The sequence below is a fragment of the Sinocyclocheilus rhinocerous genome, unplaced genomic scaffold (assembly GCF_001515625.1).
Source record: "Sinocyclocheilus rhinocerous isolate Xijiao unplaced genomic scaffold, SAMN03320098_v1.1 scaffold78, whole genome shotgun sequence".
NCBI classification, from domain to species: Eukaryota; Metazoa; Chordata; class Actinopteri; order Cypriniformes; family Cyprinidae; genus Sinocyclocheilus; species Sinocyclocheilus rhinocerous.
Window position 1 is genome coordinate 490,201 of NW_015637122.1, and position 12,567 is coordinate 502,767.

Genomic DNA, 12,567 nt, shown 5'->3' on the forward strand with positions numbered 1-12,567 from the left:
GCATGCGATTATTGCATCCAGCTGCCGCTGATCACAGCGTGAGTATAAGTAGGCAGCAGATGCAGCGCATATTCAGCTTTTTGCTTCGGAGCCGAGCGGTCACATCGTTCTGCTCCTGACTACTTCAGGCAGTAGCACGGGCGGTCTGAGGGTAACAGTGGTGACCGTGTCCCGAGCCCTCAAGGTTGCACGATTGGTTCTCGGGGTGGTCCGTGCTGGTTCTCAGCGCCCCGCCTCGGTGCCTTTCTTCCCGGAGGTGTATGAGGAACTCACCAGGTCGTGGACGGCACCTATTAATGCCGGGAACCGATCTGCTGGTTCCTCCTCCCTCACCAACCTCGACGGACCTCGCGCTACGAGCAACGAAGGTTACGGCGCGGTCTTTGGGTCGTGCGATGTCCACTATGGTGGTCCAGGAGCGCCATTTCTGGCTGTGTCTGGCTGACATGTGCGAGACGGACAAGTGTCGCCGAGGGTGGCCCCCTGCCACCGCCCCCGCTGCCACGGCCTCCAGCAAAGCTGCGCCATGGAGCCGGTCGCAGGGCAGCCGCCCTTCCCGTCACCACCGCTGAGCGGCCGGGTCACCGGCTCGGCTCCTCAGCGAAAACCTGAATATGCGCTGCATCTGCTGCCTACTTATACACACGCTGTGATCAGCGGCAGCTGGATGCAATAATCGCATGCCAATGTGCATTGGCTTGTTTAGTTTACACTCGAAGTAGAATGGTCTCTCTAAGTGAGATCCCAATTCGTCAGTCATCCGACGTGACGTCTCTGTTTCCTCCTTCAGGGAACGAGGGTTACCATACGTAACCGAGACGTTTCGTCACGTAGTATACCATGCGTGGTAATAAGCAGATGTGTTCTCACACATTCCAGCGCACACACGCATACAAGAATTCACTGTTCCTTCCAGCACTCACATCCAAGATTGTAAATCATAAGAATTTTGGCATCGTTTCATTTTTTAAATCAGTTGTGCATGTTTGTGTTCCAGCATGCGACTGATCCACGAGGCATTGGCACTCAACAGTGTAATAAGATGACTGGCAAGTGTGTGTGCGTAGAGGACGTAGCCGGGCGGAGGTGTGACTCATGTGGGCGTGGCTACGTTGGGACCTTTCCTGACTGCGAGGCCTGTCATCATTGTTTCCGCGAATGGGATGTTAATGTGGGAGAGCTGACCAATCACACGCAGACACTGGTGGATACAGTAGAGGAAATGAAAGAGACTGGCGTGGCTACGCCCTATAAAGACATCATATCAAGTCTGGATGATGAAACCAGTCAGCTCAGACAGATTCTGGAAGATGACAAGGTTCAGCAAACGCTCACACACATGCAGAGGATGCTGCAGCAAGCCAAGTATGTATTACACATTCACACTGATATCAGCCCATTGTTTTCTTTTTATATACTCTCCTCTCTCTTTTAAAGGAATGGTTCAACAACAAACAAAAAATAACATTCTAACATAATTTATTCACCCTCATGTCATTCCAAACCCAAATGATTTCCTTTCTTCTGCAGAACACAGTGCAGCAGTCTGGTTCTAGATAGGGATGCACCGATACTGGTATCGGTATCGGGCCCGATACTGGTCTCCTGTACTCGTACTCCTACTCGTACTCGTTAAAATGCCCCGATACCAAACGCCGATACCACACAGCATGTGATAAGCGCCATATTCAAACAAAGAAACACCGACAACAGAACAACAGACAGCAGAAAGGAGTTAAGGATGTCTACTACGAAGTATATGTATGCAACTAGAAATAAAAAATACATTCATTTTCTTTTATTTTTAACTGTAACTTATAAACTATTAAAGATAGACCTGCTGTGAGCTACAAGGTTGTTAATCAATATTATATGATTCTGTTGAAGCCATCAGTCTGCCTTATTTAAACTTTTTTTTGTTTAATTGTTTGTTATTGTTTAACAGTGGAATTCCTGGTTAAAAAAAAAAAAGATTCTGCAAAGAAATCTCCACAAATTAGAGAAACAAAACAAACCAACCACACCAAAAACACCTTAGTGCCCACCCACTCCCATGAAGCACTGCAAATGACATAAATTCTCTCTATATAGATAGATAGATAGATAGATAGATAGATTCAAATCTAAGTTTGTTGTGGTTCTACCTGTTTGGTTTGGTTCATGGCTTAAAGCTCTTTAACCAAAATTTTTTTTAAATCTTGTGAAAGTATTTATGGTGATAGCTTCAAAAAAGTGCCATAAATTTAAGTCATGCAAAGTTCTTTTTCACACTGTTCACGTTTTGATATTTCAGTTTCTTTCCCCTGATCTTAGTGAGACAGCATCAGTCCAGAGAAAGTCTATGGACCGATCTGAAAAAGATCTGGAGAAGGTATCTGCTGACCATCAGCAGGCTGCGGAGAACCTAAAAAGCCTGACTGAGGAGGCCAAAAACCTACAAGAGATCTCCTCTGATAAACAGCAGCAGGTTCTGAACATCAAACATTCAGACCCCAGAGGTGAGCAGAGCACACAGATATACAGGTTTAAATTCAACACACACATGGTGTATCTGAAGTGTGTGGTGATCATCTCCTGTAGGTGTGGTGGACAGCATTAGAGAGTATTACAGGGAATCTGGCGAGGCGGAGTTTCACGTCAATCAAGCTGTCTCTGACCCGGAAAGTATGGTTAAAGAGTCTGCCCAGATACGGAAAGCTGCAGAGGCCAAACTAGAGAGCACAGAGAAAGAATTTAACCTGAAACATCAGCTGCATATACAGAGGCTGGACGAAATTGGATCTGAACTGGACTCCACAGACCTTTCACAACTAAGCCGTCAGGTAATTAAACTACATTTTAAAAAATCTTTAAAAAAAAAACTAGTTAGTGGGTTATCTAAATGGCTAATCGGTTCGTTGGTCTTAAGGAAGCCTCAATTTTTTGGTAGGCGTTCACATTGCACGCATCATTGTGTTCAATAATAGCTATTTTAAACTTGGCGCAAGAAAAAAAAATTATAGAAATGACGCAATGACCAAACACGGCCTTTCATAATGGGAACATTTTAGTATTATTTATATACTATTATAGTATTCATTAAACGTTTACGCTTCAAAAAAACATGCAAAATGAATACGACGATAATCCCTATGACCTCAGTTGATGTATCAATCGTCTTCTGAAGCAATACGATAGGTGTGAAAACAACAAATATTTTACTATATATAAATATTAGGACTATTTAGGACATATTTTACTACAAATATAAACTTTTTAAACTATTAAGAGTCATATGAGCTCACAGTTGATGTAAACATCAACACATTGTGAAGCATGATGTAGGACACACACAAGTTCCACGACACGTTCCAAGTTTACATTTAAAGTCCCCCTGTAGTCAAATATTTTATCCCTTAAAACGTATCTTTGATCATCAAAATTACATATTTAAATGTTTTTTCTTGTGAAAATAATTTTCTCATTCCTTAAAATAGCTTGAATGCAACTCTACACCCTTGCCTCATTTACTATACGCTGATCTATGAATATGCAAATTAGTCCGACGTAGCAAACCAAGGGCTGTTTCAAACCCTATTTCTGGGTCAGCCTTTGGGAAACTACAGTTTTAAGGAGAAAATACTCAGCAATGGTGTTGATTAATAGATTGGCACATGGTTTGTCTAAATACATATTAAAAACACCATATAGACAAATAAACAACATATAAAACTTGATTTTCACTACAGGGGGACTTTAAGTTTTAGTCATTTTAGTATCTATTTCAGTTAGTTCCAAAGGCAGCATTTCAAATTTTTAAGTTTTTCATCCTAAATTTTTATAATAGGTTGAGTTTCAGTTATCAGTAATGACACTGATCTTGACTCATTATTGGAGGAACTTTATTGGGCACAAAAGGAGTCAGCATGCATTACTGAACGTCTGATACATACGACACACAAAATTGGAAACACTTCAGGAGTTTCGAAGTCGTCCTCGGATTGGTTGAATTATACAGGATTCTCAGGAGACGTGTGTGTCGCTTTCTTTAAAATTCCACCTGGAAACAAAGATGCCGTGATGCCAAACCCGCTCATGGAAGAAACACTGGATTTTCAAAAGTATGTGAAATATTTAAAGTTCTCGGCATAGAATCTTTAAAATAAGTCCAAGAGCTTTACACATCAGTCTGTTATTGTTGGAACATTTCCACGCCCCTAAACATGACACGGCACAAAACGAAAAGTGATTGGTTGCTTTACCTGTCAGTCATATGGCCTCTTGGGCAGTCCTTGGCCATTCAAAACGGCCAAGGTTCCCAGACCTTCTGCCGTCAGTCTGAAGGTCTGGCTACACAAGACTACTATTTTGGTGCTTGTGCTAATCAGTTCTCAGACACATAGCATAAGTACTTTTGAGAAATATTAGTCAAAAGCGAAAAAATGTGCTTATTATTTGAATGTATCAGACTTATGTTTTCATGAGTTATTGAATGTGTAAATGTGTGTGTAGGTGTGCGGAGGGGCGTCCGGTCTAGATGGTTGCGGAAACTGTGGTGGTCTGGGATGTATGAGCGAGGATGGCACGTCCCAGTGTGGTGGGGAAGGATGTGAGACCATTGTGACTCAAATTCAAGAGACCTAGAACAAAGTAAAAAACCAAGATGTCCTGCACGCTTTAAGAGAAGTAGACAAGCTAAACAAGATGGTAGGTATTCACAACAGTATTATTATAATTCATTAAAGGGGTCATATGATGCGATTTCAAGTTTTACTTTCTCTTTGGAGTGTTACAAGCTGTTCGTGAATAGTTAAGATCCCTAAAGTTGCAAATACTAAAGTATCAAACCCAAAGAGATACCCAAAGACTCGTCCACGCCCTCCTAAATCGCCTCATTTAAACACGCCGCCACATGTCTACGTCACTGTGTGGGAAGATTTGCATAACACCGCCCAATTGTTCACGCAGAGAAAGAAGGCATAACTTTGATTCTCGCTGTAGTATTGTTACCGCCTTTATTTATTAAATCCCCTGAAATTGAAATGTATAATATACACATTACCAAAGTTTTGGGTTAGTATGCGGTTTTTTTTTTTTTATTAATACTTTTATTCTGCAAACATATATTAAATTGATCAAAAGTGACAGTAAAGACTTTTACATTGACATTCATCAAAGTACCCTGAAAAATGTATCACAGTTTCCACAAAAATATTAATCAGCAAAACTGTTTTCAACTTTGATAATAACAACTTCGACTTTGATAAGTATAGGCATGCATATAAGGACATGCATGTGTGTTTCTTGCAGGTGTCAGATGCTCGAGGACATGCAGATAAGGCCAAGCTCAATGCTCAGGATGTGTTACTGAGAGCCAATCGGGGCAAAGCACGAGTGGAACAGACCAATAAGGAGCTCAGAGGCCTCATTCAGCAAATACGAGACTTCCTCACAAATATGGATTGTCACATATAGTAAACACTCTTGTCACACTTTGGCTGTGTTCAGAATAGCATACTAACAGACTTTCTTCAAACAAGGTATGCAGATCTGCATGAAATGCCACTATATTTGTGAAAAGTATAACAACTTATACCCATTGTCTTTTTGCTACAAACCATTGATATATACAGTACTACTATAAGACCACGGTAGATCATATAAATGATTATATCATGTCACAAATACAGTAAAAATCTGAATATTTATGTGAAAAACTTGAATCTGATTGTTTGTGTAGACGAAACTGATCCAAAGCGTATAGAGGAAGTAGCTGATGAGGTGATGAAACTGAATTTGCCAGTGTCAGTGCCTGGTGCAATAAAGAACGTGACCACAGAGATCTGCCAACATGTGGCCAGACTGACCCAGGTGGATGATATTCTGACCCAGACGGCAGAGAATGCTCGCACTGCAGAGAGACTCCTACAAGAAGCACAGGCTGCCAAGTGAGTAATCACACGCACTCTATGTGGGCCTTTTAGATATTAAACTTTCAAAAATATACTTTTAAAACTCGCTAGTTTATTTAATTTGTCCACTAACAATGTCCAACAGTAGATACAAAACAAGATTTTCAAACTTTTTGACTCCAGGGCCCCTCTTTGTCCAAGACAGAGGCTCTTGAAGGCCCTGCTATCTACTGTATGTTGATATCTACCTGCGGTACCTCTGGTTGTAATAAAAAACAAATACAAAATATAAGTTAACATGACAAATATAACTGAATATAAATCATTTTAAGACTACTATCACAGCTTGATTGTAACGCACTAATAAAAAATATTCTTCAGTGATATTTGATTTATTTGTAGTACCTTATTTGACCTCAAGCATGCTCTTCACTGACAGTGCTGTCTATTTTTGGCTAAATGGTGCTGCATCTAAGGGACAATCATAATTTGTGTAAAAAATTATATAAATTTTTTTCACACAGTAAATATTGAAATGGTTCACATTTCACTCTGTTTAGATTATCATTTGAAAAGTAGAAAAAATAAATGATGGCATAGTAAAAAAAAATATATATATATACACACACAAGAATATTTTAATGAGAAGGAACCTTCAAAAAACACAAAGTCTGTTACATGTACTGTAATAACAAATCTACCCCTGCAACACAAAAACATCCTTTGCACACATAACTGTGTGTGTTTTGTGTCATTGTGTGTGTATCACAGTGAGAGAGCTACAGCACTGAAACAGGCCACTGATGAAGTGAAGGAAACTCTAGAGGATACTTTGCGTGCTCAGACTGCTGCCAACCAAACAACAAATCATTGATGTGAGTATATATACCTTTAAAATCCCTATGTGTCCTTTAAAGGGGTCATATGATGCTGCTAAAAATAACATTATTTCTGTTTTTTTTTTATTCTATAAAATGTGTGTCTACAGGTACAATCAAAAACTGAAGTGACTGAGTAGCAGCACAGGAAAGTTTCTGGATCTTGAGAGAGAGGTTGACGAACTCCAACAGAAAACTCTAGAAACGTCCAGTAGTGCAGATCAAACTCAGAGACAAACTGAAAACATCAAAGCAGAAATCGAGCACACAGAACGGGTAACTAGCTTTTAACAGTGATGTTGTTAATTTATTTAAAAAATACATTCAAATGAAATTTACACATACAGATTCTTGAATAGCCTACACGATAATATGTTGAACATGTTTTTAATGTATGTATTACAATACATTTAGATAATGCTTTGGGGGATATACATTTAAAAATGTTAGAGTGATACATCATGAAGAATAAAGAAGGAATGTCCAGAAAATAAAACTTGATCAAGTAGTTTGGCATAATCTTTTATTATTAGTCCTTATATTAAAAGGCAAGGTTAGTTCAGTTAAGAAATCGTGTGGTGGAACTCTCTCCTAAAACTTGAATTATTAACTATGAATGAACAATTTATCATATTTTAACCTGGAAAAAATATATTTAAAAACATTTTAAATGTTAAGATATAAATATCAAATATATATCAAGTTAAATATATTTAAGGTGTAAGGAAAATATTACTTTTACCTTCTTGGTTACACCACAGACATTAAACTGATACTTTTCTTGAATACATATTATTATTATTATAGCCATACAGCAGTTTTGTTTTTGTTTTTCAAAACCTTTGGTTATTTCTTTTTATTTGTTTTAAATTTGGGACGCTCTTATATGCTTTTGACCCTTACACGCAGCATTTGTATATTTGTCTATTTTAGGAGTTTGACTCACATGTGCAACCTAAATACTAACTGGTCAGTGGTCTGATAGATCAAAAGGCAGCAGGTGTGTTTAATGCTCATCAGAAGGCTGAGCAACTACGCCAGGAGGCAAAAGATCTATTAATAGGTGCCACAAACAAACTACAGAGACTAAGAGGTAAAACTGCTCACAGACTTGAATATTAGATTATAGATTTGCCTATGATTCCTCACTTTTCTTTCTCTTTAACTCTTCCAGAGTTGGAGAGATCATTTGTGATAAATCAGCACATTCTGGTGGAGAAAGCTCAGGAGACGGATGCGCTGGAGAATGAGGCCAGAGATGTACTGCAAGAACTCAGTCAGAAAATCACCGTCTACAGCACCTGCGCTTAACTACTATGACCAAAAACGAATTAATAATGTTATAAGCTCAGACTATAATCAGATGTCAACCATGTAAATGCAATTTTGTATTGTCAAAAATAAGTTACTAACTGCCTGACCAATTCAAGGTATCACATTGAAAAAACCATGTCCCTTTCAATATGTATATTTTTGCCTTTTCTATGAAACTATGAAAAAAGCTCACCCAGTTTATTGTGTCCTAAATATGAGGAATCTTGCAGTGTGCAATATCAACAAATATTCCTCTGGGCGGAATAAGCCCCTCCATTGTTGTGAGCAGCAAATCGGGTTGGATTTGCTTGTTAAAACTAAGTATGGTGACAATTAAATGCCAAAATAAAAATTCATTTAGATTATGTGATGAAGCAATAAACCACTGTGGCTTATTGTTTTTTTTTTTTACTTTCATAACACTGTGGAAACAGCAAAATTATCAAAACAACTATATACGATGTTTATTAAATATTTAAACACATAATATTTATAATACAATAACTGTTTATTAATAATAATAATAATAAAAAGCTTGAGTCAACTGCACATGTGACATGTGCTGGCAAAATGAGTAACGAGCAAATTTTCAAAAATATTTTATTTTAATTTTATTAGTTATTTTTATTTTCACATTCTCTATTAAAAGACCTTCAGAATGATGTATGGAATTGGACGAAAAATGACAGCTACACCTGTTAGAATTAGCAAAGTAAATTTTGAGAAAAATAGAGTTAAAAGTTTTCTGAAGGTTCCAAAGCAAAATCACAGAGCAACATTGCATCTTTTCCTCCAGTTCTTTTCTTAATAATAATTACTATATTAATAATCACAATATAGCTATTTTTTATTCTATCGTTGTTATTATAAATAAGAACAGATGCAAAAAAACAATAGAACAAATATTAGAAAGAAACAAATAATGCATTACCTTTTTCATTTTACATCTAAAAGAAGGTCTGTTGCTGATTTCGCCATCGAGTTCCGGACTCTGGCGACCACGTGCGAGTGGAATGAGCCTGCTTTGGTCGCTCGCTTTCTGGAAGGACTGAATGTGGATCTTAAAGAGGAGATTTATGCGCGTGGACCGCCGACACAGCTGGATCAGCTTATTGAACTGTGCATTCGTTTGGACAAGTGCTTCGAGCAGCGGAGGCGGGTTCGAGCTTCTAGTTCAAGACCACTAGAGAGATCGCCTTTGTACTTTCGCTGTTCACGGGGCGAGCTCGCGAATGGGGAACTTCCGCTTGGGAGGCACAGACTCCTTGCTGTGGTCGTTTCAAGCTCCGTTTTCGGCCGCGAGGCTTCGCGCCTTCTTGCTGTGCTTCATCAGGGCAGAAGGTCTGTTGCTGATTTCGCCATCGAGTTCCGGACTCTGGCGACCACGTGCGAGTGGAATGAGCCTGCTTTGGTCGCTCGCTTTCTGGAAGGACTGAATAGCGTTGTGTGGTTGGGGCGGCCATCTGGGGAGTGGAGCAGGCGGTGAGGAAAGCCCTTTTTCATGTCACGAGACCACCCCGCACTCCTGAAGGAACGTTATTCGTTCCTGAGGTCGTTCGCTCGGCAGTTCTTCGCTGGGGTCACTCGTCCAAATTGGTGGCACACCTCTCTGTTTCTCTCTCACACACGGGATTTCACACACACATACATACACTATCATGCACACACACACACACTCAGGCACGCCCATGCTCATTCTAGCCCTCATCTCCACCTGTTTGTCATCACAATCAGCGTTCGTGCTGCTTTGCGAGGACACCTGTTTCCACTCTGATCTATTAGTCACTCTATTTCTAGTGGTTGGGCTCACTGTTCTCTGTCGGATTATTGTGTGTCATGCATACGGTATTGTTTCGCCCTTCATGTCAATACTATCTGAGATCTTACCATGTCTTGTCTTGCTTAGTGTTGCTGTGCTCGTCTTAGTATTCTCTGTGTCCTGTGGCTGCTTCCAGTGAGCCCAGCCCCACGAGCTCTCTCCAAGACGGGAGTCCTCGGAACCAGACCATCCTCGGTCGATTTGTGTTTCATCCAGTTCTGTGTCATTGTACGACAGACTGCCTTGTTTTGTGTCTTCAATAAAGACTGATTCTAACGGACCGCCTTTGCACGTGGACCCTTTACATCACCCCTGACCAATCAAATGTAAAAATCCCTTTAGTCTGTTCATTACAAATAAATCGATTATTAAAACTACAAAAGCAGTTCAATCAAGAGCAGCGAGTGATTTCCTCTTTTCTTTTATTGTTAACAGTAATGAGACAGACTGATATAGCTAAGACCTACTGTAATGCACAGATCTAATATAATTTCAGTCAGTGTGAGAAGCGAGCGGAGAAAGGTAGGCCTCAGAAAACGTACAAATAAAGATAATTAAACATCTAAAATTATTATTTGGAGCATTTGGGATCGCTAAACGAGGGCTTAATGAACTCATTTTTGTGAAAACCTCAAAATCGAAAAAAAAATCACTTTTTTGCCTGTAGCTCAAAATTAGCCCGTGCGCATTCCGACTCAATTTTGCCAGCACGGCCGGGTCACATATCTAAATTACGTCGTGACACAATCTTCTCTAACGGTCGGTTTAATCGATTTCAATGGTGAAGTTGCAGTGACATTTGAGACAGAAAAAAGTCAGTAAATCAGACGCAATAACAGCCTAACTCAAGATTCAAGAAAACAGGTTTGCGAATAGATAATTTTACAAAAACGAAATAGTCTTGACTGAAAATCTTTAAACATTGTTGCGGAGTAGCTAACTACAAGTAGCGACGCTGTTAGCTTAACTACATTTTCAGTAGATACTCTGTATGTGTATAAACTAATAGTTTTTTTGATAACAATTCAACTATTACAACATCATCCGTATAGTCGTCTCTAGAATATGTACTAGCAATGTCCTATTGGCAAATAGTTCAATCTTTTGAGTCGGTTCTTCTTAATGAATCCGTCAAACGGTAAGCTAATCGATACTCCGACTGAATCAGTTCACTCAAGTACTGAATCGTTTGGGGTAAATTCGATGTTCGGCAGTCTTTTCGGATTTAAAAGCTCGTTCTTTAGATCTAGCCTGGAATTTTGTTAAATATAGTGGAGTGGCTGTCATGCTTGTAAGTCTGATGATACACGGGGCAACTGTTTTTTGAGCAATGTTGCTTGCTTGGGCACTTTCCCATTGATAATGGGTAACAAATTTCTATCTGGATACTTTATCGGTCGTGGGCCCTGTGTCTCACCTGGTTGCCCGTTGATGGCAACATAGCCAAAGTTGCCCGGCATCATTGCTCAAAAAGTTGCCCCGTGTATCATCAGCTTAAGGTTATTATGCCACTAGTCAGACGACATTAATGGAAGCTTTTTTCCCTGTAGTTTCATACCGAAGTTCATTCAAGCTCCGTTTCCTTCATCAACCACAAGAGGGCGACAACCATCTGAAAGTCGCTGAAGCATAAGCGTCATCAGTGACCTTTGAAAATCATGAAAGACATTCAACGCTTCAGGTCTCGCAAAGGATTATCTTTCAGGTAACTAATGTCAAACAGCACATGCAGGTTATATAAAAAAATGAACTGAACAACTACATTTTCATAAAAAATACAAGAAAAACCAAAATGGTTCCATCTAATGAGAAATGCATCAGGTGGTTGAGTAAATAAAGAATCGACAAACAGTCAAATTTCAGTAAAAATGAGGCCGTTTATTGTTAAGTTTAGATAATATTTAAGACCAGTACAGTCTCCTACCACATGGACACTGAAGCATGTATAAAACAAATAAAATCACTTTCCCCATGTTTATAGGTAAAAGGCCACTTTAACTCTAGTACAACACCACATTTTAGTTCAGGTTGATGGGTAAATTCAGATTTTGTGGCTTATACAATCTTCAGTCAAAACCACAGGTAGGCACGCACTCAAAGGGACAGTGGTAATAATGCTGAAATCGGTTTCCATTGTGGGAATCATTAAAGCAAATTAAACAAATGTATATAAAAATAGTCTTTCTAACTTCCATGAGGAACAATTCAGAATGTTACATCAACTTGACAGAGACATTTGTTTCCTTCTCATGTTCTAGTTTCTATAACCCCAAGGCATTTCTATTGCATAACAAACAAAAAGACAGTGTTTCCATCTTTTGTGGTCAGTACAGAGCACCACTGCTCAGACTAAAGAATTAAAAACAAACAAAAAAAAACACAGATTCTCATAAACCTGGGTGATGTGTTTAAAGTGCCAGTGAAAAGAACTTTAGACCATTTCATTAGTACAAATAATGCTATAAAACAGTAAACGGATGAAACTCACAAAGCATGTCTAAAACGTGTGTATTTGTTTGCATTTCACCCAAAATTTAAAATAAAGTATACATTTTAGTGCATAAAGAAAATCAAACATTTAAGACCATTATGAAATTTTTTTTTTGCATTCTAACAGTATGATAATTAAACACATCTCCCAAACATTCTCATTACTGCAATTAAA

General features: G+C 39.0%; 1 pseudogene; it reads left to right on the forward strand.

Annotated features, from left to right (window-relative positions):
- Positions 1–8,561, forward strand: part of LOC107748480 (laminin subunit beta-1-like) — a 25,326-nt pseudogene extending 16,765 nt beyond the window's left edge.
- Positions 8,562–12,567: the final 4,006 nt, after the last annotated feature.